At 43.2% G+C, this 25,405-nt stretch overlaps 1 protein-coding gene across 1 annotated transcript in view; it reads left to right on the top strand.

The window, feature by feature from the left end:
- Positions 1 to 14,444: 14,444 nt before the first annotated feature.
- ZNRF3 (zinc and ring finger 3) overlaps positions 14,445 to 25,405 on the top strand; it is a 129,769-nt gene continuing 118,808 nt past the window's right edge. The window contains exon 1 of the mRNA XM_008071011.1: positions 14,445 to 14,518. The gene's annotated coding sequence lies outside the window, so the exon portion shown is untranslated. The remainder of the gene's footprint in view (positions 14,519 to 25,405) is intronic.

Below are 25,405 nucleotides of genomic sequence, written 5' to 3' on the forward strand. Positions count from 1 at the left end.
GAGTATATGCTTTCCCCAAGAGGTTTCACTTCTTCCTACTTCAAGGCCAAAAAAAGGGTTTTCTGTCCTGATGGAACTTTCCTAACTGAGGATTCTTCCTGATTTCCTTGGGATTCTTTTTTTTTTTTGAGTTGGAGTCTCACTCTGTCGCCCAGACGGGAGTGCAGTGGCCGCTCCCGGCCACCGCAGCCTCGACCCACTGGGCTCTGGCGATCCTTCCACCTCAGCCTTCCAAGTAGTCAGAACTACAGGTGCATGTTACCACGCCCGGCTAATTTTTGATTTATTATAGAGATGAGGTCTCGCCAAGTTGCCCAGGTGGGTCTCGAACCCGCGGGCTCAGGCAATCCACTTACCTCAGCCTCCCAAAGGCGCGGGATTACAGGCTGAGCCGCCAAGCCCGGCTTCCTTGGGATTCTGATCTAAAATGTGTGTAGGGAAAACTGTTGAGCAACTTCCTAAAGTAACCTTGAGTGTGTCTGGGAGACTCAGCCAGAATTTCTTGTGTGGCATGTGAGTGAGCGAGTCAGTGAGGTCAGCAGGGCTCCCCATTCGCACCCAGTGTCTCTCCTCAAAGTCTGTTGGGAAGAAGGGCATACTCACAGGGTGGAATAAATCTGACATTAGAAAGTGAGCATGTTCTTATCTAGTCTAAACTAGAAAAAAAAATGCCTTCGAATAAGCAAGCAACCTAACCTCACCTCAGAAAACAGTACTTAGTTAACTTCCCTTCCTTCTCTTCACTCAATCTCTGCCTTTAAGTCTGAGGTGACTTGGTGAGATTTATCAGCTTTGAAGTCCTAAGGTGCTATTTTAATACTTTTCTTTCACATTTCAGATTTCTAGACTGATTTAACTAGATTCTGGAGGAAGCTTACTTTACAGCATTCTTAAGAACTCGAACAATCTTGAAAGAGTTAAACTCTAATTAGCTCATTCCAAAGGTATTTAATGCCCTTATTAAAACTCAACTGCTCGTTCACTTTTTTCTTTGGTGAATCAGATTTCTTGAGGAGCTGAGCCTTCGCTCCTCAGATCACAGGCTCACATGTTGAAGCTGGCAGTGCTAGAGGCTAGTTCCTATCTGTGTGACAGCATTTTTAATTTAACAGGACCGCCTTTGATGTTCCCAAATATTTATAGGCAGCTTTAGATCATTTCAGCATGTGCTTTCTTTTTCTTTTCTTTTCCCTCTGTCTTTTTTTTAACCGGAGCAAAAGTTCTTGCTCATGCAACAGCCTTCCTTTTATCCTGTTAGTTTATTTTTGTTTCCTTTACAACTTTGGTGAAGGTTGTTTGGCTGCGCGCGCGCGCACACACACACACACACACACACACACACACACACACAGTTGACACACACACACACACACACACACACACACACACACACACACACACAGTTGACCCTCCTTTTTGCTTCTTTGGTAAAGACCACTTCTCTGTATCATCTTGCTTGCTCGAGTGATTGCTTGAGGCACTTCTATTTGTCCCTTGACTTTTTTCAAGCTGAATTTTTTGTTTTTTTCCGGATTTGTCTCAGGAATCTGCTCTCTGGCTGACCTGAAAGCTTTCAGACCAGCATAAAGACCTGGCAATGTGTGTGAAGGTGTCTGTCTCTTTATGGATGACCAGGCTACAGTGTCCTGCTCTGCCTGCATGTGTTGACTGGGCCTCAGCAAGTTATGATTTATAATGTACCTTCAGCAGATGCTGTTATAGCTGGGGCAGGAAATTCAGATAGCCAGACTGTCCTGATTTCAGGTGTGCTTTGCTTGACTCTGCTGGACTTCTTGGCTGAAAATAATAGAAAATCAAAGGTTTTAGTTTCAGTGATGGGAAAACCAAGGCTTCAATGTAGATTTGTTAAACCATTAAGAAAAAGAAAAAGGAAACTTTGTACTAATCAAAACAAATGATAACAGAACAGTGGTTTCTGTGCCTGGACTCTAGGTAAGTAAACATTCTGCTTGTGAAACAATCCAAGTTATTGAACTCTTGGCTGCTGTTACTTACCTGGGTCTGGCAGACAGAAGCCCGGAACATTTCATGACCTTTCCCATCATTGCAGGTTCTGCCTCCAAATATATGGATGCCTTTTAATGTTGATGAAATATTTGAATGGATGAATATCATCTGTTAGACGCTATCCTTGGAACTTTATACTGTTTGTCTCGCTAGATCCTTAGGAAGAGTCTGAGTGATAAGAGACTTCATCCATGTTTTTTTAGATGAAGATATCAAAGTGCAGAGAGGTTTACATAGCTAGTGATTGAAGAAGCTCAGGACTGGTTTTACAACCTCACTATAAGTAGTTTGAGGCAGAATAAATCCAGTGGCAGTCTGCAAACCTTCTTATAGCTAAAAAAAAATCTCTCGACACTAGAATCTACTGTGTGTTGCATTCTGAGAATTCAGAGCTGACCAGTCTGTTGCCATGTAAGGGGCAGTGGTGGAGAGTACATCCCTGGAGCCAGACAGACCTGTGTTTGCATCCTGGTTCTGCCACTGTCAACTCTGTGACCTTGACTAAGTCCTCTAACCTCTGAACCTCTGTTTTCTTGTCTGTAACATGGGACAGATAGTTTGTACCACCAAAGGATTACGAGGACTGAGATCATATACAAGGGGAACCTCCCCAAACCCAGAATTTATTTATAAAAAAATCATATATTTATTCTTATATGTTTAAACTTTAGTCGCCTTCAAAGTACTTTCCTTTTTATGCCATACACACCTATGGAGATGCTTTGTCCACTGCTCAAATCAGTTTTTAAACTCATCAATTTTGATGTCTTTTAGCGCTTTTGCTGTTTTTTGTGTCACCTCTTCCACATCGGCAAAATGTTCCCTTTGAGGACTTTTTGCATCTGGAAAAACATAAAAAGTCACTCTGGGAGAGCTCAGGTGAATAGGAGGGTGGGGCATGTAGGTTGTGCTGTTTTTGGTCAAAAACTGCTGAATACTCAGTATGGTATGGACTGGTTGTGTAAATCTCCCATCATGAAATGGGCAAATGTGTTGAAAGAATCTCCAAAAACAAAATTCACTGAAGTTAAATGCAGCCTTTTACAACGCTAGCTGGTACACTGATGCCGACGGGTCCTAGAACACTTACCTAGTAGGGAAAGGCTGTACTACAAGGGGCTCACCCTAAAAAAATTGTGTTTTTTATGAGTCCCCCTTGTATGTAGGGTGTACAATAAGTGCTTGATGTGTGTTACTATCGAATTGTCACTCTCAGAGAGTGGGAAATGCTTTTTCCTGTGGGAAAGTATCAAGTAAACCAGCTATTAGAAGGCAACTTGGCAGCCACAGCAGAGAGATGTGCTTGTACTTAACAGGGACCCAGGGCAGAACCACTGACTTGGATTTTTTATATTCTTTCATTCAGCAGTTGTGTATTGAGTCCTTACTCTGTGCTGGGCAGAGCCATTGAGTCACACTGATTGCTACAACACCTACGCCCCCACCCAGTTTTCCATTTCCCTTCTTGGGAGAATTTGAGCTAAAATGTTAATTGCTACCTGGAGAAAGATCATGGAGTCATTTTCACATAAAACTCCAAAGTGCCAAATGGCACAGCAGCACTCCGTTAGACAGTTTATCTTGTGTGGCCTTGTGCTATCCTTCAACTATTCTTTTAATCTTATCTAATTTCCTCTAATTTTTCTGGTCTTTTCTACATGAGAACTTTACGGTCCTTGAGAATGTACAGGCAACTCGACAAGGGAGCAGGTGGTGACTGCTTTGTTCCTCACGGTGTCCAGATGGTGTCCGTGCCTTCTCATGGTCTCGTTCCATGGGGATTTGTTGATAAGATTTTGCTTTGATTTGGTCTTCCAACCCAGGGCCATATTCAGATTTGATTACTGGCACCATAGCCTTTTTTTCTGCAGGGTTTCATTGTCTTAGTTGCTGGCTATCTTGAAACATAAGTCCCATTCTCCACACCCCCACCTCTTTGCAAGCAGTGGGAATGGTTGTGTGATAGAACGTTTTCTCTGCTCACCAAGCGTGGTGCAGAGTGAAGGTCAGCAAACTTTCACTTGTTGAGTTGATTGGTAACATATTTAACTTAGAACAAAAGATACAATTGAAAGGCAATTGCTGCTGTCTTTGTATACTTAAGAACCCAAATAAGCCTTTCTTTAAAATAGATTTAAGGTCATTTCTATGTTTTTCTTGAGTTAACTAGCTTTTTAGTGGGAAGTAATTGTGTTTTCTTTTTAATTTTTTTTGAGTAGTAGTCTCACTCTGTCACCCAGGCTAGAGTGCAGTGGCATGCTCATGGCCACCGCAGTCTCTACCTGCTGGGCTCAGGCGATCCTTCTCCTCAGCCTTCCAAGTAGCTGGAACCATAGGTGTGTGCCACCATGCCCAGCTAATTTTTTGATTGATTTATTGTAGGGATGAGGTCTCACCAAGTTGTCCAGGCTTGTTTCAAAACCCCTGGACTCAGGCATTCCTCTTGTCTCTGCATCCCAAAGTGCTGGGATTATAGGCATGAGCCACTGCACTCAACTAGGTGCTTTCTAAATACACTATTTGAAGCTAAGTCGATGTTCTATCTACTTGTGGACAGTGAAAATAATGTTAATTTTTGATTTGGCTCTATTTGGAAGGGACCTCTGGAGTGGGTCATGTATATTCAACTCTGGTGTCTATGTTTTCTTTAAATAGCATATTTAGCTTCACATTAAAATTAGCTTCTGTTCAGCTAAAAGAACTGATTGAAAGGATAGTTCAGAAGGCTAAATGACTGACAACATGCATTATGTGATAGAAATTGACTGCAGGTCATCTCCTTAAAGTATTTGAGAATGAAGGAAAGCCCAGCTTTCTTTCCAGAGAACTTACTTTCTCCTGGGCATATTGGTGGCCTCCTTTTGTCCTTGGGGCATGGTGCATGCTGACCATACTGTGGAGAAGGCAGTAATGTCTGGGAACATATTTTGAGCTAGCATTGGGTATTGTGCAACTCTCATTTGGTGGGGATATGTGAGAATCACTAACTAGCAACATTTGGACAAAAAGAAGTCCAAGAGGGTTGACTTGGTGTCACTGGGGCCTTTATGTGGTGATGTTTCCTTCCTTCCCTCCTTCCTTCCTTCCATTTGGGGTTTCACTGTGTTGCCTAGGCTGGAGTGCAGTAGCACAATCACAGCTCACCACAGCCCAACCTTCTGGGTTCAGGTGATCCTTCCACTTTAGCCTCTCAAGTAGCTGAGGCTACAGGCATGTGCCACTACACCTGACTAATTTTATGATTTTTTTTTTTTTTTTTGTGGAGATTAGGTCTTGCTATGTTGCTCATGCTGGTTTCAAACTCCTGGTCTCAAGCAGTCCTCCTGCCTTGGCCTCCCAAAGTGCTGGGATTACAGGTGTGAGCTTCTGCACCCAGCCACATATTTGCATTTTCTTATGGTCTATATGGAGAACCAGTTTGCCCCACATGACATAGATTATGTCTGACTCCCACTACCCCCTGCCCTTCTCCCCTCGAATGTCAAAACTAGGAACAGAAGCAAAATCCATTCTGCATTGGCTTTCCTTCAGGTTTAGCTAGATTGCTTGTGGTGCAGTCAGTTGGATGCAATTTGTTTTTGTTAAGGAAAAACTTGTGCATATAATACAGTGTTAGGATCTGTGCTTTCAGTTTTAGTTTTTTTTAAGTAGTGATTAGATTTGTGTGGGTGGGGAGCAAAGATGAAGCTAATGGTCTAGTAGAGGTCACTGGTTCCCTGGCAAAGGCCTAGTGTCTCACTCATTTGGGAGTTTTAAGCATACTTGTTTGAAGAAGCTTTTTATTTTTTGAATCACTTTCAGTGCTCTGAAGCCCTTCCTGGTCTTAACTCTTTGTTGCTGCCTGTGGAAAACTTGCTTTTTGGGAATACAAGCAATTTGGAACCAATTAACAATGAATGGACTTTTCCTCAGGGCTTCATGTTGGGCTTATTTACTAACCTTACTGTGGACTGTTTTTTTTTTTTTTTTTGAGTTGGAGTCTCATTCTGTCACCCAGACTGGAGTGCAGTGGCCACTCCCGGCCACTGCAGCCTCGACCTGCTGGGCTCCAGTGATCCTTCCGCCTCAGCCTTCTGAGTAGCCGGAATTACAGGCATGCGCTACCACGCCCAGCTGATTTTTTGATTTATTGTAGAGATGAAGTCTCGCTGCCCAGGTGGGTCTCAAACCCGCAGGCTCAGGCAGTCCACTCACCTCAGCCCCTGCGGGATTACAGGCTGAGCCACGGAGCCCGGCTTGTGGACTGTTTTTAGATTAGGATGATTGTCACTGTATTTATTTCCTCAGAAAATAATAAAACCAAAACTTGCCCTTGCTGGTATAGAATGATTATGCAAAACAAGTCTGTATGATTATGTTCCTAGAAATGTAGTTTAGTGAAAAAAAGTAAAAACTTGCTTTTAGCCTCACTTACACAATGAATTTGATGAAATCTGATTTGTATCTGGGAGCCACACTTTTTCCAGTAGACTTTGGATCTGGAAGATAGCAAGAAAAAAGTAAAGTAACTTAGTACTTTCTTCTTGTGAATATAAGCAGTCTTAACTTCTTCATGCAGGTCCACCTTGCTACTGTATTTTTGGGCATGAAAGTGAGGAGATCTACAACAGCCTTCGGATGTTTCAAGGTGTATCTTGTTGCACTTTTTTTTTTTTAGTTGAAGTCTCACTCTTGTCGCCCAGGCTGGAGTGCAGTGGCATGCTCATGGCCACCACAACCTCAGCCTGCTGGGCTCAGGCAAGCCTTCCACTTCAGTCTTCCAAGTAGCTAGAACTACGGACACATGCCACCATGCCCGGCTAGTTTTGTGATTTATTGTAGGGATGAGGTCTTGCCAAGCTGTCCAGGCTGGTCTCGAACCCCCGGGCTCAGGCAATCCTCTTGCCTCAGCCTCCCAAAGTGCTGGGATTACAAACTGCGCCAGCGTGGCTGGTTTGCATTTTGCTTTTATGAGCTCCAGCCTTAATACCGTCTTTTTCCTGGATAGGGTTGATGGATGTAGGACTTGATATTTCCTCCTTCTCTTGTAGTTGGAGTCTCACTTTGTTGCTCAGGCGGGAGTGCAGTGGCATGACCATGGCTCACTGTAGCCTCAACCTCCAGGGCTCAGGTGATCTTTCCATCTCAGTCTCCTGAGTAGCTGGGATTACAGGTGCATGCCACCATGCCTGGCTAATTTTTTTGATTATTATTATTTTTTTATAGAGATAAGATTTTGCTATGTTGCCCAGGCTAGTCTCCAACTGCTGAACTCAAACGATCCTCCTATCTTAACCTTCCAAAGTGCTGGAATTACAGGCATGAGCCGCTATGCCCAGCTGATACTTTTTGAATAGTGCTCACATAATCACTGCTGGCCTCCTCCTGAGTGTCTGTTTAGGAGTGGGCTTATGGGCCAGTGGATGTCCCTAAGATGGTGACAGTATAACTTGCATAGGCCGAATGCTGCATGCCTAGGGCCCAGAGAAAGTGCCTAGAAATCAGAGAAAGGTCTTAGGGGTGGGCCTCCAGCTAAGTTCCTAAGGAAGTCTGATGCTTAGATTCACCCTTGCTGGCCTTTGCTTGAAGGCATTTCTTGCTGAGACCCAGCCTGTGTTGGTACCCAGTGGTGATTTTTCTAGCTTGTGTGGACCTGGAAGCTGTCTGGTGTGGAATGTTCTCATGGCAGGATGCAGAGAAAGGCAAGGCTAAGTGGGCTGGGAGACATGAGACCTGATCTGTTCCCTGGTCTATCATTTAAGTGGGATCCAAGGGGAGTCATTCTCTCTGAGCCTCAGTCTCCACGTTTGTAGAACTAGACACGGGGATTGGATGAGATTCCTGGAGGAAGTAGGGGAATCTGCAGCTGGGCCTCTGAAATGTGTTTGGGGGCAAGAATAGGAGTGGGGAGAATTGTACTCCACATCTTTTTTTTTTTTTTTTTTTGAGTTGGAGTCTCACTCTGTTGCCCAGACTGGAGTGCAGTGGCATGCTTATGGCTACCCCAATGTTGACCTGCTGGGCTCTGGCAATCCTTCTGTCTCAGCCTTACAAGTAGCCAGAACTACAGGTGCGCATTACCATGCCTGGCTAATTTTTTATTTATTGTAGAGATGAGGTTTTGCCAAGTTGCCTGGGCTGGTCTCGAACCCGTGGGCTCCCAAAGTGCTGGGATTACAGCCTGAGCCACTGAACTGGCCTACTCCACATCTTTAAAATTAAAAAAAAGGAAAAGGAAAAAAAGGAGTGGGGAGACGCACCCTAACTGGAGAATTAGGGAGGAAAACAAACTTCAGAGGGTGAGTAGGGGATGGAAGGGAGGGGCTTTGAATGCCAGGGAAAAGATGTTTGACTTTTATTCCAGTGGGTCTCACAGCCAGAATACAGATGATGCCTATGTGCATGGCTGCATTTTTGATGACATGACTCTCTCCTGCCCCGTGTTCTCAAGCAGCATGGTGTGTAATTACAGCAGTTGCTATGCAGCAGTCAGGGGGCTCATTCAGGGGCTATCCTCAGCAGTCACTCCTTTCCCGAGAACAACTTGAAATGTAAGGGAGTAAGTGACATTCTAGTGACAACCTTGAATTCACTTTATTAAAAATAAATAAATCACAAACCAGCTTTGGCTTTTAGCTGCTATTAGTAACAAATTGCTCTCCACTCATACACTCAACCATTCATGACGCCTTGGGGGAAAATTGCTGTTGTGGCATTTGACTTTGGTTAGCACTTTTTCTGAAGGTTTTTTCTTTATCTATCATGAGTGTGTAGAAACTTGTGGGGAGCAATTCATCAGCTGCCTTTCAAATTCTGCTATTGACTACTCTGGGTTTCAGAAGGGAGATTGTGAGTGAGCCAGGTCCGTTAGGATTAGGCAATAATAGAGTGATAGGCTGGTTTGGACATTTCTGGTTATCGGCAGGCCTTACTGTGGCTTCTCCCAAATGAATGAGGAATATATTTTCCTAAATCCAGCCAGTGAGCCAAATGAGCCACACTGGACTAAACTCTGTTTACAAATTATGTAAGAGAAGGGCCTGGCCATTAAATTCTTCTAAGCCAGAATTCCTACCCCTCTTCAAAGTTGTAATCAAACTAAACAAACACTTTCCACAGGAACTAACTCCCTCCCAAGAAACAGGAGCAGATGCTCCTAGGAGACCTTTAGCAACTTTGGAATGTTTAAAGTAGAAATATGTAACCAAGGTGAAGTTGTTCCAGAAACATTGCTTGCTCTAGCCAGAACCAAAGCACGTGTCAGATTTTTTATTCAGGGCAAGAGGTACAGAATGGATGGGGCCAGTTCAGGCAGAATTTTCTCTAGACTTTTTAATTTTTGGTTTTTGCCTTACCCTGCTTCTCATTGTATCAGCTCCTTGTGACCATTATTTCTTTCTGCTTAAGTAACTTACCTTGATTTTTATCTCTTATCTTTTAGCTATGCTGGATTACATTTGAGGATTAAGAAGCCCTCCTTTAAACAACACTCAATTATTGCTTATCTGTGCTAGGAAAGGTATCAACAACAGCACTAACACTTCAGGCGTGGGAGGCTGAGGCTTACTTTGTCTTTTTTTTTTTTTTGAGTCAGAATCTCACTCTCTCACCCAGGCTGGAGTGCAATAGCACACTCATGGCTACTGCAACCTCGACCTGCTAGGCTTGGGCGATCCTTCCACCTCAGCTTTCCAAGTAGCTGGAACTACAGCGCACCACCATGCCCACCTAATTTTTCATTTATTGTATTGTCGCCATGTTGCTCAGTCTGGTCTCGAACTCCTCAGTCTGGTCTCGAACTCCTGGACTCAGGCAATCCTCTTGCTTAGGCCTTCCAAAGTGCTGGTATTACAGGTGTGAGCCACTGCACCTTGCCATACCTTTACTGTTATCAGTAAGATGGGGAAACCGACTGCTCCCCAGTTATTTTAGGGCTCAACAAAGACCATTTAGGCTCAGGGACACAGTTTTCTAGCTTTTTCCGACTTGAGTCTTTACTTTTAATTGCTTGATTTATTTTGACTTGGGAAGTTGTGGATTTTTAGGATGTCAGACACACTTGTATTAAAATAGGTATATACTTTCAAAAGTCAAATGCAGATTTCTCTGGAGTATGCCCCAAGATGAGCTTTTCTCAAGTTGTCTTCTGAAGAACACGAGTCCTGCAAAATGCTCCATGGTGAAAGGGTTCCATGATGAATTAACTTTGAGAAATGCTGCTTATCATAGTTCCTTCTTGGGGATGTATACTGCACTGTAGTGAATTAATGGCTCTGAGACATTCTACTGTAGAAAAATCTATTTTCACTCTATTTAATCTGGTACTTCCCAAATATATTTGATCACAGCACTCCTTTTTCTCAAAGGGCCCAAGGTACTGGGGGATAGTTTGTTCTGGGTAGCCAGTATTAGGTTGGTTTAGGGTTAGTATTTCCTCAGTTTGTGTCCTGTTGGATTATGAGAGTGGAAGGCCAAGACTATGTTAATTTATAGCTTTCCACGGGCCCTGGAATATAGTCATCACCACCAAGAATGGCCTGGACACCTTTCAACTGTGATAGGATTGTTTCTTTCATTTCAACTTAGAAGATTTGTGGTCTACTCTATATTTGAGTATAGGGAGTTATAGTGTACAAAACCAAGAAACTGTGCTTTTCTTTTTTGAGTTAGAATCTCACTCTGTCGTCCAGGCTGGAGTGCAGTGTCATGCTCATGGCCACCCCAGTGTTGACCTGCTGGGCTCAGGTGATCCTTCTGCCTCAGCCTTCCAAGTAACCGGAACTACAAGTAACCGAAACTACAGGCATGCATTAGCATGCCTGGCTAATTTTTTTATTTATTGTAGAGATGGGGTCTCGCCAATTACTCAGGCTGGTCTTGAACCTGTAGGCTCAGTCAGCCCTCTCACCTCGGCCTCCTAAAGCACTGGGATTACAGGCTTGAGCCACCACGCTCAGCCAACAGTTCTTTTCTTTGAGGAATTTAATTTCTGTTGGAATGGAAAAATTCGCAAAAGGGTCAAACAGTAATAACATCTAAGTAGATATGAAATCATATCAAAGTGAGCCCAGCTCCAACTGGCCTGTGCTGTAGATATTTTGGGGGTTGGGGCAGCAGGAAACAACCTTTATTGTGACTTGACTTAGTGAGCTGTGGGGACTGTGAGGAGAGGGAAGATAGAGGAGTCTCTTCCCAAGTCCTGAATGCCTTTTTGTTTGCCCTGCTCTGGTGTTTAACACATGCACTATGTGTAAAAATCTCTTAGACTTCCTCCAAAATGAATGTTTTAGAGTTGGATGAGATGCAAAGCTTTCTGGAAGGAGAACTTTCTCTGGCTGATCTGCAGGGCCCCCTTTGGTTGGTTAGAGCTTGTATTTTGGGATGGCTGCCCTCCCTAACTCTGACTCAGGCTGTGAGTTTGGTTTTGGGTGCCTGCTGACTTGGAGATGCCAGACTAAGTTGAATGGATATGCATTTTCCAGGTTTTTCTACCATGGTTATTGCATGAAAGAGTAAATATACTCTGCTGACTCTAGTCACCCATAGGAAGGATGTGTGATATGAGTAGAACTGAGATATTCCCAAGAGGAAACAGATGAGGAGTTTACATTCTTCTCCATGTGTCATATTTCATAGTGTGTGACCTAGGGCTTTTTAACTTTTAAAATTGGGCTTGACCTACCTGATGGATGTTGTCAGCATTTGAACTCTCCCTAGCTTAAGGCATTCAGCCTTTGCCTCAGTAGCTTTATTTACTTATTTATTGAGTCAGGGCCTCACTCTGTCACTCAGGCTGGAGTGTAGTGGTGAGATGACAACTCACCACAGCCTTGACCTCATGGGTTCAGGCACTCCTTCCAGTTCAGTCTCCCCAGTAGCTGGGACTGCAGGTGTGTGCTACTATGCCCAACTAATTTTTTGATTTTTTTTTTTTTTTTTTTAAGAGACAGAGTCTTACTATTTTGCCTAGGCTGGTCTTGAAGTACTGGGGTCGAGCATTCCTCCTGCCCTGGCTTCCCAAAGTGTTGGAACTGCAGGGTAAGACACTGTGCCCAGCCATGCCTCCGTCTTTTGATGAGGCTCAGGCTGTGATTATTGCATTAATCATGAGGCTCAGCCTCTTTTCAGGTCCCCCTCCCCCGCTTGAGGAGACATTCTCTTTTTGCAGAGTGCTGGTTGTCATATATTGAATGTTCTAGAGATGCCAAAACAAAGTACCACAGGTAGGTGATTTAAATAACAGAAATGTATTTTTTCACAGTTCTGGAGGTTAGAAGTCTGGTATCAAGGTGATAGCAGGGTTGATTTCTTCTGAGCCTCTCTCCTTGCCTAGAAGATGGTGGTCTTCCTATGTTTTCACATGATCTTCCTTATGTCAAATTTCCTCTTTTTATAAGGATAACAGTTATATTGGGCTAGAGTCCACCTGTATGACCTTGTTTTAACTTAGTCACCTCTTTAAAGACCCTATCTCCAATCCTATTTTGAGATGTGGGAGTTAGGGCTTTAACAAATCAATTTTTGGGAGATGCAACTCAGCACATAACAAAGAGCCACTAAGATATTACGGCCCTTCTGATTTTTGAAGGTGGTAATTCTATCACTGCTTCTTCCCCCACACAGTAAACCAATAAGATTCTTCCTTCCTTGCTGAGAACCCCCTCTTCTTTCTATTCTTTACATGAGCTGATTTTGAGGTCCCTCACCGTCTTAGAGTCTTCTGGACTTGCCGCAGTTTAAGGGGAAACAAAGTGGAATACCCTGAACGACTTGCAGTATTCTGGATAGAATTCATTCTAATGTCTGCCTCAGAAAACAATTTTGATGATTTCTGAAAAAAATTAAAAGGCTAAAAATCGACCAATAACGTTTCAGTAGCAACTTTTTAATAGAGTCACTTTTAATTTTGCGTGTATGTGTATGAACACATACACATGGACACACCCCCATCCCCACACCCAGGAGTCCAGTACTAACTCTAATACTTCTTTTAACTCAGACATATATATTTAGAGTCAAGTGCTCGAGGTCTAAGTTTATTCACCAGTCTTCTCCCTCTGTCATACTTATTCAGTTTTAGGTAACCTATTGGGGATAGTTATTTCAAAAGAACAAGTGAATGTAGAGATTTTATTTAAGTGTAATTCCTGTCTGGAGGGCCTAGAAGTAACTAAGTTACTTGAGTATAACTCATTTTAGGTACATAGTCTCATGCCAAGCTGTAGCATAATTAGATTTAAAATTATAAGGTATCTTCTTCACTTTTGGAAATTTTTGTTGCTCTTCTCTAGAAATTGTCAAAAAGGCTCATCTGTTTTGTTCTTTGTATTTTCAGCACTTAGAAGAGTGAAGTTCAAAAAAAGTTTGTTGAATGACTAAATGAATTCTTTTTTTTTTTTTTTGAGTTAGAGTCTCCCTCTGTCGCCCAGACTGGAGTGTAGTGGCATGTTCCCGGCCACCGCAGCCTTGACCTGCTGGGCTCTGGCGATCCTTCCTCCTCACCCTTCCAAGTAGCTGGAATTACAGGTGCGTGCTACCACGCCCAGCTATTTTTTGATTTATTGTAGAGACGAGGTCTTGCCAAGTTGCCCAGGTGGGTCTCGAACCTTCGGGCTCAGGCAATCCACTCCCCTCAGCCTCCCAACGTGCTGGGATTACAGGCTGAGCCACCGAGCCCGGCCTAAATGAATTCTTTTAATCATCTTATCCTTATTTAATCAGGAATGTCCTGTTGTGTCTTAGAGGTCTAAATGTAATAGAAATGGAAGCTTGGGGTTTAGGGGTTATTCAGGCCGCTCTCCCTTTTGCTCTTGAGTTGTGGAGCTTCCCATGAAGAGACTTTCAGTGCTGTTCACTCTTTTGCTAACTTGTGGTTTGTAAATCCTGATTGATAGTTTTGACAGCCTTTTTCCCTTTACTGTAGTGTCTTTAGATGGAGTCTGACACTTTTGGATTCCTTTCTTTGAAGATGCTTTGACTGTACCACCCGGGACTTCCAAATTGTAGCCCTTAGATGCCCAGAGCCCTGGCCCCACACAGCTGTTAGGCCCCCTCTGTTCTGGAGGCCCAACAACATTAAATACACCAACTATTTATAGCATACTTTTCAGTGTTGGTAAATTACAGGATGCCCTTGCCAGTGGAATGGGGCGAACACTCATCTGCCTGCCACTGCGTGATTGCCTAGAAGCATCAGCCAGGTGGCAGCCCCACCTGAGTGCTTCCAGGGCCTCACCTGGCACTCCTACAGGAAGCTGAGTCCTGCCAGGATGCTATGGGTTTTTTAGTAGAATCTGTGTCCTTTGTGATGGAGTGGTTGGGGATAAAACAAAAGACACCATGGTATGTGTGCTCTTGAGAGAAGCCCATGCTGATCCAATTGCCAATTCTCCAGGTGGTTATCTTTTCAGCAGTCTGTGTGTAAAAGTTTGCGAAGCCACTGGTAAACTGGGGAGTGTCTTATGTAATGTCCATTTAATCTTACTAGGAAGGATCTCCAAATTTCAACAAGGTAATTGAATGTTTAATCTAAATTTGGGTAAGATATAATCTTGTGGAGTGAAGAATTTGAAGAGTATGGAGAAGCTCTTATAGTTGTGAGTGGTGGCATGTGCCTGGAGTCCCAGCTACTGGGGAGATTACTGCAAGAAGATCCCTCCCTTGAGCTCTAGAGTTCAAACCCAGTCCAGGCAACATAGTGAGACCTCATCTCTTAAAAGAAAAAAATAGAACTTTTAAAAAGGCCTGATAGGGCCTAGTGTCTTAATCTTCCCTCAGTTTCCCCTTGGAAAAGATCTCCTGGCCTGCCATTCATAGTGTATGGTGAGGAGAGGCCCCCTCCACAGTTCACTGTTTAGAATGGGATCAGTTACTAGAATGCTGCTGAGGCCATGCTCTCTCCTGGCCACCAAGCCAAGTTGAACTTTTGGGGGCAGGTTTTGTTGTGGTAGACCTTGGACTCTTCAGTTCTTTGCTTGCTTCCGGGAGGGACAGGAGCAGTGAGCAGCACTAAAGAGGCCTGTTCTGTTAGCTGGACTTTCCATTAAAGTGCTAACTGCTGGATCCTTTGAACCTCTAGCCTGGGAGAGTATTTATAACTAACTGTTTGCGTGTTTAGAAGAACTGAGGCCCTGCCTTTCTGTAGTGGTTTAAGAGCCGTGCCCTTGGTGTAGCCTGAAATGGCAGGCCTGGTGAAATGGGACTCATGCCTGGCTCCCGCGACCTTACTCTCCTTCCCCCTGCCCTGCCAGGCCAGCGGCCCTTTCAGGGTTAACTTCTCTGCTTTGGAAGCAGCTGGCCAGTTTACACTCCTCCCTGGGCTGTACAAAAATACTTCCTTTGAAGTGTTAGAAGAAGCGGTGAAGGGTAAAACCTGGTGAAGAATAAAACCTGGAGTGGGGCTTGAATGTACATATCTTCCAGGGAGTTTGCTGTGTGATTGAGCCTCCAGCCTTCTTTGTAACTTACAGGGTTGAGTGGTTCTCCTCACATACGGTCACAGCTGGCGCGCGCGCGTGTGTGTGTGTGTGTGTGTGTGTGTGTGTGTGTGTGTGTGTGTGTGTGTGTATAAAGTCTACAAAAATGTTGTATTTCTCAACAAAAAAGATAGATTGCAGCCATCAAGCTTGCTTGGTGGCTGGAATCCCTTTGAAGGCATTTCTCCTGGGGTTGCTTTGAGTGGGGGATGTCATTCTGGGGTGTGTGTGTGAAGCTGAAGTGTTTCCACTTGGTCCTAAAGCGGCCAGGCCTGTTCTTGCTCTCTACTAGGGTAGGAAAACTGCCACTGATCCCATCTCTGATTCAGGTCAAAGCACAGCAGCCTCTTAACCTTGAGTTCCCTGCTGATAAAGTGGGGCTGGTGGAAATACAGGGTTGTGGATCCCTTGAGAAAGTGCAAGACACTTCTCTAGTGTAGGGCTTGCTGTTGAGCAGAAATGACATTTAGGATAAAGGGGCCAAAGAGAAGAATGCCAGAGCAGAAATGAGATGGAACAAAGCTTGAATGTCTTCTTAATCCTTGAGTATTTGCAGCCGAGGAGGGGTTGGGGTGAGAAGGGAGGAGAGGCAGCTGTTATTTTCTAGAGAAGAATGCCAACCTGTTTCTCCCCACAGATGGGGCCACACAAGTTCTTTCTGGACCAGGGTTTTCAGTCCTTTCTTCCCTGGAAAATGTCCTCATATGTATTTCTTACATCTTGTTACACTACTTCCTACCTCTCTTAGACAAGGGGTAAGGTCCATGGATTTAAAATATTGCTAACATCTGTTGCTGGCTTTTGTCAGGTATTGTGTTAAGCACCCAACATGACTGATTTCATTTATTCCTCATAAGAGCCCTATGCTATAAACTGCTCTTGTCCCATTGTAAAGATGAGGAAACTGAGGCTGGGAAAAGTGAAGCAACTTACCGGTCCTATTACCTACTTATACAAATATGGAAATTTAGAACCAAGTCAAGTTGACTTTAGATGCTTTTTATTCTTAATTAGATATAAGTTATAATAAGTGATGGAAGGTGGGATTTAATCATTTGCCTTAAACCTGGCCAGAAACTGTTTTTAAGGAAGAAATGGAACATTGAACTCTGTTCATTCTAGCAGTTTTGACCCATGTTACGTTCATCAGTCAGCTCTTATTGGTGAGTTATATTTGAATAAATGTAAATTCTGTTTGCCCTGTGGTTTCTGAAAAGGAACTTTTCTGATTTCTAATTCCCTGTGTTGTCTGTACAATACCAGTGCTTCCCCCCGCCCCCTTTCTTTAGAAAGGTGGGAAGATGGCTGCCCAGCCCTATAACCTCGGCTTTCTTACAGTTCAAGCTCTTGATATTGGGGATTGACGGGTAGCCTGTACCTCTAGAAATCCTTAGCTGTAGGCTTTGATCTTTTTCCCCAGCCTAGAACCCGCCTTGTCACTTACTTCAAGGGGCTTGAGATCCTGTCCTTGACCCTCCTTACCTCAGGAGGGAAATTGAGACCTGGGAAAATTTAAGTGATTTGCCCCCAGTCACACATGGGGCTAGACCCAGGGCCAGATTGGCAAGTTCCCAGTCCACTGGCCACATGCTTCTCCTTTTCACCTGAATTTAAAACAGGAGGGAAGATGAAAGGAATAGAAATGACCAGTCAGAGGAGTAGAAGGGCTCTCATTTGCAAACAGTTTCTTTTGATCTTCACCCCTTTGTTTAAACAAATCTAACAGGTAGCTGAGCTGGTTCCCTCTAGTTCATTGGGGGGCAGTCATTTCTCTTAATTGGCAAACCCCTCACCCCCAGCAGTCTGTTTAACTTAGGGCCCCATACCCCCTCTTCCCTTCTGCTACTTGGCTGCCAGATGTCATGCTCCTCTTCACAAATCTTTCAGAGCTTTTTATTGCTTATAGGATAGAGTCTAACCCTGCTTTACCCTAATATTCTAAAACCCTTGGCATTTTGCTCATGACCTGTTTTTGCAATTTGACATCCTGCCGCAGAATCCCTTGCTTCTAAATCAAATGGCTCCTCCAAACAGACTTGGACCTTTACTTGCATCTTTACCCACATTCTGCCCATCTTTCAAGGCAACCACCTTCAGAAAGCTCTCTTGAACCATTGCAGCACTGAATTGTCTCTGCTGCCTCTGAACTTGAAATAACCTCGTCTGACCACTCATTTGGCACTTAATTATATATTATTTTTTGTTGATTAATTTGTAGGTGTGTCTGTCTCCCCAACTAGGTTGTAAGTTTACTGAGGTCAATAGCATGCCTTCTGAGCTGCTTTGTATTCCCCCACAGCATTCCCTAGGGTCTAGGTTGTATGCTGTGCAAGGACCTGGTACTGATCCTAGAAAAATGCTGATGTTTTCCTAACTGTTAATAGGAATTAAAGACTTGATAAATGAATTTATCAAAAAAAGGTATAAAATGCTTAACTGGAGAGGTTTATAGGATTTGTGCTATGACAGAATTAATATGCAGGTTGAGTATGCCTTATCCAAAATGCTAGGGAAAAGAAGTGTTTCAGATTTTGGAGTTTGGAGTATTTACATATATGTAATGAAATATCTTGGGATGGGACCCAAGTCTAAACATGAAATTCATTTATGTTTCATATATACTTTATTTACATTGCCTTAAGGTGATTTGTACAATATTTTAAATAATTTTGTGCATGAAACAAAGCTTCTGTTTCGTACTTATATGTGTTATTTTCCACTTGTGTCATGTTGGTGCTCAAAAAGTTTCAAATTTTGGTGCATTTTGGATTTTAGATTTTCAGATTAGGGATGCTCAACCTGTACCTTATTTTTTAATTTTTGTTTCTTGAGACAGGATCTCTCTGTGTCCCCCAGGCTGGGGTGCAGTGGTACATTCATAGCTCACTGCAACCTCGACCTCCTGGGCTCAAGTGATCCTCCTGCCTCAGCTTCCTGACCAGCTGAGACTATAGGTGTGTGCCACCACGCCTGGCTAATTTTTTACTTATTTTTTGTAGAGATAGGATTTCACTGTGTTGCCCAGGCTGGACTTGAACTCCTGGCCTCAAACATTCCTTGGCTTCAGCCTCCCTAAGTGGTGGGATTACAGGCATGAGCCACTGTGCTTGGTGCCAACCTCTTCTTTTAAATCAGGAGTTCTTGAATGAATTGAGGTATTTGAGTTTGTATAAATTTTTTTTATTTGTGTGATTTTGCTGGCAAACAGTCTGTTGTGGGATTTTTGACCCAGATCCCTTCTAGATGAAAGTTAATAAATGCATGTTATTTTAAATTTGCTGTTGTTGATATTTAGTGCCCTAGTTGCTTTTTTAGGACTCTTCGGGGTTTTTGTAACTTCTTTCTCTAACTTATTTCTTGGATCTCATATTATTACAATTGTGTTATTTTTATTTATTTATTTTTGGGTCAGGGTTTCACCCTGTCACCAAGGCTGGAGTGCAGTGGCATGATCACAGTTCACCGCAGCCTCACCCTCCTGGGCTCAGATGATTCTTCAGCGTCAGCCTCCTGAGAGCAGAGACTACAGGTGCACACCACCATGCCCAGCTAATTTATTTTATTTTTTGTAGAGACAAAGTCTCACTGTTTGTCTAGGCTGGGCTCAAATTCCTGAGCCTGAGTGATACTTTCACCTCAGCCTCCCAAAGTGTTGGGATCATAGGCATGGGCCACCACACCTGGTCGTCTCTTAAAAATGTCTCTAATCTTTTTCAGCTATTATAATATATTTTGTTTTCTTGGTTATTTCCATAGTTTGTGGTTGTGCCTTTGATTCTGATGTGTTCAGTTAGGTTGATGACCTTCACATTTTATGTTTGATCTCCCAAAGGGGATCTACCTGTATGGGAAGGATTTGCTTTCCCTTCTCCATCCCCTCCCCATCCTTTCCTCTGTCTTCTGGCCTTGTTTGTATGAAATTCTGGCCTTGAGCACACCTTGCAGTCCTGGCACATGTCCATTTCCCAGTTAACTGTTTTGTATTTGGTCTATATATGGCATGTTCAGCTGTAGCTATGGGTGGACTCATGCTTATGTATATACCCTTTTCCTTTTTGGCATCCCCCCCCCCTTAGTCCTAAATTAAGTGTGACACAGGGTCAGCATTAATAGTGTTCTGTTTATAAAATGTTGGCTGGTTTTGAAAGTTTAAGTGACTTACCCAAGTCCATATAATCAGTGAGGAGCAAAATTGGCCTTGTGATGTAGCCCAAGGATGTGTCCTGCCCCGTGATGGCCCCAGTATGCTGGTGTTTGGAGTCTAGTGACTGATCACGCACATGTAACTATTGAAGGAAATGATTTTTTTCAAATGAAGCAACCTGGAGCATTTACTCTGGGGCCTGTTTCTAATTAGATTTCTGTAAGTAATGGACTTTGAGAGTGGGTTCTGGAATTTCTTTTTAGTTTTGGTGTGTTCATGGGTATGTTTCTGGAAAGATAGTCTGTATCACAAAACTGGTGAAGAGCTCCTCTCCCTGCTGTGACTACTGGGGAAGCTGGGTCTGTGGGCCACACCTCTGGTAGCTCCCATAACTGTCCTGGAGGCACAGCAGGAAAGTAAGATAGGATCTGCCTCACCCCCATCCAGTCTCAAACTACTGTTTTTCTTCTTAAATTAAAAGTTTGTGAGCAGTACACTTTAAAGATAGCTAAAGGTTAGAGGTCAAGTTTTTTTTTTAAAGCTCTTATTATAGAAAATGTTACATGTGTACTCAAGTAGACAGACTGTATAATATACAGGCTGTGCCTCATATACTCCTTACCACCACTCATAACAGTTGTCAACACCTGGCCCCACTTATTTCATTTACACCCCCATCCCCCTCCCCATGTTATTTTGAAGCAAAGCTAGCCATATTTTTCCCTATAAATATTTCAGTATCTTTAAAATATAAAGATTATTTTTTAAATAGACGTACTCTTAAGGCTATTCCCACAGATGTTAAGTTATTGATGTCCCCCCCCCAAAGGGGCAGCCCCACGTGGCAGCAGGGTCTGGATGCTGGGACCCGGGTGAAGCCGGGCTTGGGGACTGAGCAGTCGAGGCCTGTGCTGCTGGCCGAGATCTTGATCTTAGTTCTCTGCGTGGGCGCTGCGATGGTATCGGCTTTGCCCGGGGCGGGAACAACAAGATCAAAGGCGCCGCGCACTGGGTGCTTCAAAGCTGGTGGAGCAGCCCAGATTGATGCCGAGAATGAGAGTGCTCTGCTGATGTAATCGTAGCCTGTGAGACAGGTTCTTTTTTAAAATTTAAACAAAGACACCCCTTGTTTGTTTAGCGAGGTGAAGCGTGTGCTGTGCAGGGCACGCGGCATCTGGAGGGCTCCTCTGTGGCCTGGCGGGTCCATGGCAGGGCAAGAATGCTGCAAGTAACTGCAATTTTCAGATGGGTTTGCAGATTTTGCATAAAAGACGGCCTGTTTCTGTTAAAAGCAGTAATTTTTTTCTCCCTTTTTAAGGGTGGTCATGTTTGTTTTCAAGAGACATTCCTGAGATTTTGAAAGTGTTGTCTTTTGGTGGGGGAGCCAGGTTTTGGAGCACACCTGGTGAGCCAGGTGGGGAGTCAGTTCAGAAAGTAAGCAGGAGGTTTGTGGGCTGCCTTTGGTCAATCCTGTCCCTGGCTCTAGAAAGGTGGCTCATCTGTGGCTTCCCCAGACTGTGTGAGAGGGTTGCCCAAGGCTGGTGGGAAGAGCCATCCAGTTGAGGAGAGAGATGGGTCCCCAGGAAATGGCTGAGTGCCAGAATCTCCATCAGCCCAACCTGAACATTCTCCCAATCTCTATAAAAATCACAGACATGTGGCTGATCTTCTGGGTGTTCCCAGCTTAAGCTGATGTCTCTACTTTTGGTAGTTGATCAGTACACAAATCTGTGAAATTCTGTATCATATATACCTCCATGAGTAAAATCATAGCCATATTCTGTTTTCTTAGTACATCTTACAGGCGAATAGCCAAACAGAGAAAGCAGCCTTCCAAATTGAGCCAGCTTGTTAGATGTTGAGTTTCTTTTCAGTGTTTTCCCTACATCAAAGATCAGGGTCATTGGGGTCTGAGGCACTCCTGAATTTAAGTCCTGGTGACTAAAGTTCACTTCAGCATACATAGGTGTCCCCACCAAATCCAACATGTGTACAACTAGATTTCTCTTCTCTCCCCATACTGTTTCTCCTGGGTTCTGTTACTCAAACTAAAAAGCTAGTGTTAGTCTAGACTGTTTATTTTCAGTGAGGTGTCCTCTCCTCTGGTCCCATGACACAGAGATGTCTGTGCACAATGAATTGTCTGTAAGCTCCTGGAGGGCAAGTCTGAGAGGCTTTTTCTTCCTTTTTAAACTATAGATCAGCTTCTCTTTTCTTCTGCAAAAGCACCCCAATATTTTGTGAAAAATTTCAGACTTACAGGAAGAGTGATAGAATTTTACGGTGAACATATGCCTACTACCTATATTCTACCTATATTTGACTGGACTTGTTTTATCACATGTTTATTTGTGTATGTGATGTGTTTTTAATATTTGAAACCTAAGCACTTGTATATTTAGAACATGGGGGCTCAGATGTTTTAATGGATATGACAGGGTATGTAAGTCCCTTTTTATATTCTGTTTCTATCACGTTTAGATCTAGGTCTCTCCTTGTCTTCTCTTTCGTTCTCTCTCTGGCTGGGAATAGCCCTAGAGTTCTTGCTGCTTTATTCAGACATTCAAGGGAGAACCCAGCCTGGAGGACCACGTGGGGCATGGAGTTTGCTGTGTAGACCCAGTTGTGTTTGAATGGCTTATCTTCTCACATTTTTTGAAGCAGAGCTTATTGTCCTTCCTTTATCTTTATCTTGTCCCTCCCTTTAAAGGCCTTCTAATGGTAGCTTTGTGGCTGCAGTGAGCATATGCATAGTATATTTTGTTCAGAGACTGTAGGGGATGGGGATACTACAGTAGTAGAGTATGCAGTTAGCTAGCTAGGGGGAACTTCTGGCGGGTTTAAAATAAATTGGAGAAAAAAATCTCTAAATAGGTTTTTTTTAAAAAAGGAGATTAGGTTTCTCTAGGCTGGCCTAGAACCCCTAGGCTCAAGCAATCTTCCTGTCTTAGCCTCCCAAGTAGCTGGGACTATAGGCACATGCCACCACGCCTAGTTTGCTGTTGTGTGTGGGTTTTTAAAAAAATTCTTTAAAGTAAATAGAACAAGTCACTATTCTTGAAATGTCAATATAAACCTGTGCTTTTGGGGGGTAGTAGGATTCCTTTGTACTTGGTAAAGTCAGCTTATCTGAAATATTAACTCTTTCATAGAAAGATTTTAGCTTTCGCTTATAAACCTGCTTGAAGGTTCCCAGAAGCCTAGACTATGTTGGCTTATTATATATAAACTGATTAAGTTTTGCAAAGTTAGGATGAGCCATACTAGCTGCACTTAGACTGGTTTCCTGTGAACTTTTTCTTTGCTTTTATATCTCTTCCAAAATGAATGTGTGTGTGTGTGTGTGTGTGTGTTTCACAGAGAGAGAGAGAGAGAGAGAGAGAGAGAGAGAGACAGAGACAGAGACAGAGACAGAGAAGTCTTTTAGAATAGAAGCATTCATTTCACTGTTGTGAACAGGAGACAGATGGGATCTACAAGCTTACCCGATTCTTTCTCTTGATAGAATGGAGAATCTGTTTGTTTTTCATATGACAGTATATTTTAGTTCCAGCCTGTTTCTTCCCTGCTTATGGGGCTTGAGCTCAGATAGGTTTCATTTTAGGGTTTATGTGCATGTCTTCAGAAGTAGTCTCCTGTGGACTCCAGGGTGCCAAGAGGTCTATGACACAAGCTGGGTAGTGGCTCTACTGATTGTGCCTTTTGTGCCAATGTTGTGCCTGTTGTATTTTGCTGTAGCTATAGAAGGCAACTACTCAGCTTTTAAATAATGAAGCCAAGGCCACTATCTCCAGTTTGATTCTGTTTATAAACCATTTTTTGAATAATTTAGAGCTGTGATCCAGTAGTGATTGTGAATTGATTGGTGTCTCCCTACTTTCTGTCTTGGCCTGTATTTAATTTTTGCTCATTTAAAATAGTTTTTACCAGCCAGGCCAGGTGGCTCAGCCTGTAAACCCAGCACTTCGGGAGGCCGAAGCAAGTGGATTGCCTGAGCCCATGGGTTCGAGACCTACCCGGGCAACTTGGCGAGACCTCGTCTCTACAATAAATCAAAAATTAGCTGGGTGTGGTAGCGTGCACCTGTAGTTCTGGCTACTTGGAAGACCGAAGCGGGAGGATCACCAGAGGGTGCGGTGGCCGGGAGCATGCTACTGGACTCTAGTCTGGGTGACAGAGTGAGACTCCAACTAAAAAAAAAAAAATTTTAGAGGCTTTTAATCCCATAGAAAAGCTGGACAAATAGTTTAGTGTGGCAAAATGTTAGCCGTTGCGCAATTTGTATTCTCTCTTAAATACAGTGTTTTGGTTTTTTTTTAGCCCACTTTAAAGACTAGACCATTTGAAAGTTGTCAACATCATGACATTTTACCCCTAAGTACTTCAACATCTGCTAGGACTAAGAACATACTCCTAACCACTGTGCAGTCATCACACCTAAAAACTTGACATATTTAAATTTCTCTGATTGCTCCAGAAATGTCTTTAATTGATGACTTTAAAAAACCCAGGGCCCATTTAAGAGTCTCATAAGGCATTTAACTTTTAAAGTACTTATATTGAATGAGTACACAGATACTATACTGCTAATGAATAGTGATATACAAGGAAAGATATCTCCCATAATCCTACTACCACAGCAAACCAGACCAATTTCATTTTTCCATCTCTTTTGTTCTTTAAAAATGAAGCTTGGGCAGAGAGTTTTTAGTTCACTTTTTCTAACTATCCATGAGATAATTGGAGGTATCGTGGAATGTAAAAGCAAAAAAGAACACTGACCAAGACTGTGGTGCTGTTTCACCGCATAAGCAAAAACTGTGGTCTTTGAAAATTCTTGCTGAGGGATTTGGAGTTTTATTAAGAATACCAGGAAGCCAGTGGCCTTTGAATAATGCTTGAACCAAGAGGGAAGAAATCAGTTCTTTCTTTTGTTTGTACAAAAGCTGACTCTTTGATGTAACAGTATCTGTAAATCTTGGGATTCCTTTTTCTATACCAGGTTTCTCCACTTTGGCATTGATGGTATTTGGAACCAGATGATTTTTTGTTTTGGGTCTTGTCTTGTGCATTGGAGGATATTGAGCAGCATCCCAGGCCTAGACCCACTAAATGCTAGTAGCAAAACCTTCTTCCCAGTTATGACCAACCAGCAGTGTCTTCAGACATTGCCAGATGTCCCCTGGTTGGGAATGAGAAGGGGCAAAATTGACCTCAGTTGAGAACCGTTGTTCTAGAAATTCTTTAGGACAAATTATTGAGTTGAGGTTGGCTGTACTACTGATAAATTTCTGTGGAGGGACACTTCTTTTTATGTTGAGAATTAAGTTATTTTAAGTCCTGTCCCAATTTGAGAATCCAGAAATTTCTAGATGTCATGGGCCAAGGGATTGAAATCTGTTGGCAGATGACAACTGAGTGTGTGCCTTTTCATGATTTTCACACTTTAACAGAAGTCTTGTTATCTGATACTGTTGGGACCTGTAGGTGGTTGTGTAATTGGAAAAGGTCAATTAAGTTGAAGCAGGGAATAATTTTAAAAGAATGATAGTTTAAAATTAAGTTTTTTAGCCGGGCTCAGTGGCTCAGCCTGTAATCCCAAGCTTTGGGAGGCTGAGGTGAGTGGATTGCCTGAGCCCACGGGTTCGAGACCTGCCTGGGCAACTTGGCGAGACCTCATCTCTACAAAAATCAAAAAATTAGCCGGGCATGGTAGCGCGCGCCTATAGTTCCAGCTACTTGGAAGGCTGAGGCGGAAGGATCGCCGGAGCCCAGCAGG

Source organism: Carlito syrichta, unplaced genomic scaffold (assembly GCF_000164805.1).
Source record: "Carlito syrichta isolate Samal-C Ts95f unplaced genomic scaffold, Tarsius_syrichta-2.0.1 Scaffold314095, whole genome shotgun sequence".
NCBI classification, from domain to species: Eukaryota; Metazoa; Chordata; class Mammalia; order Primates; family Tarsiidae; genus Carlito; species Carlito syrichta.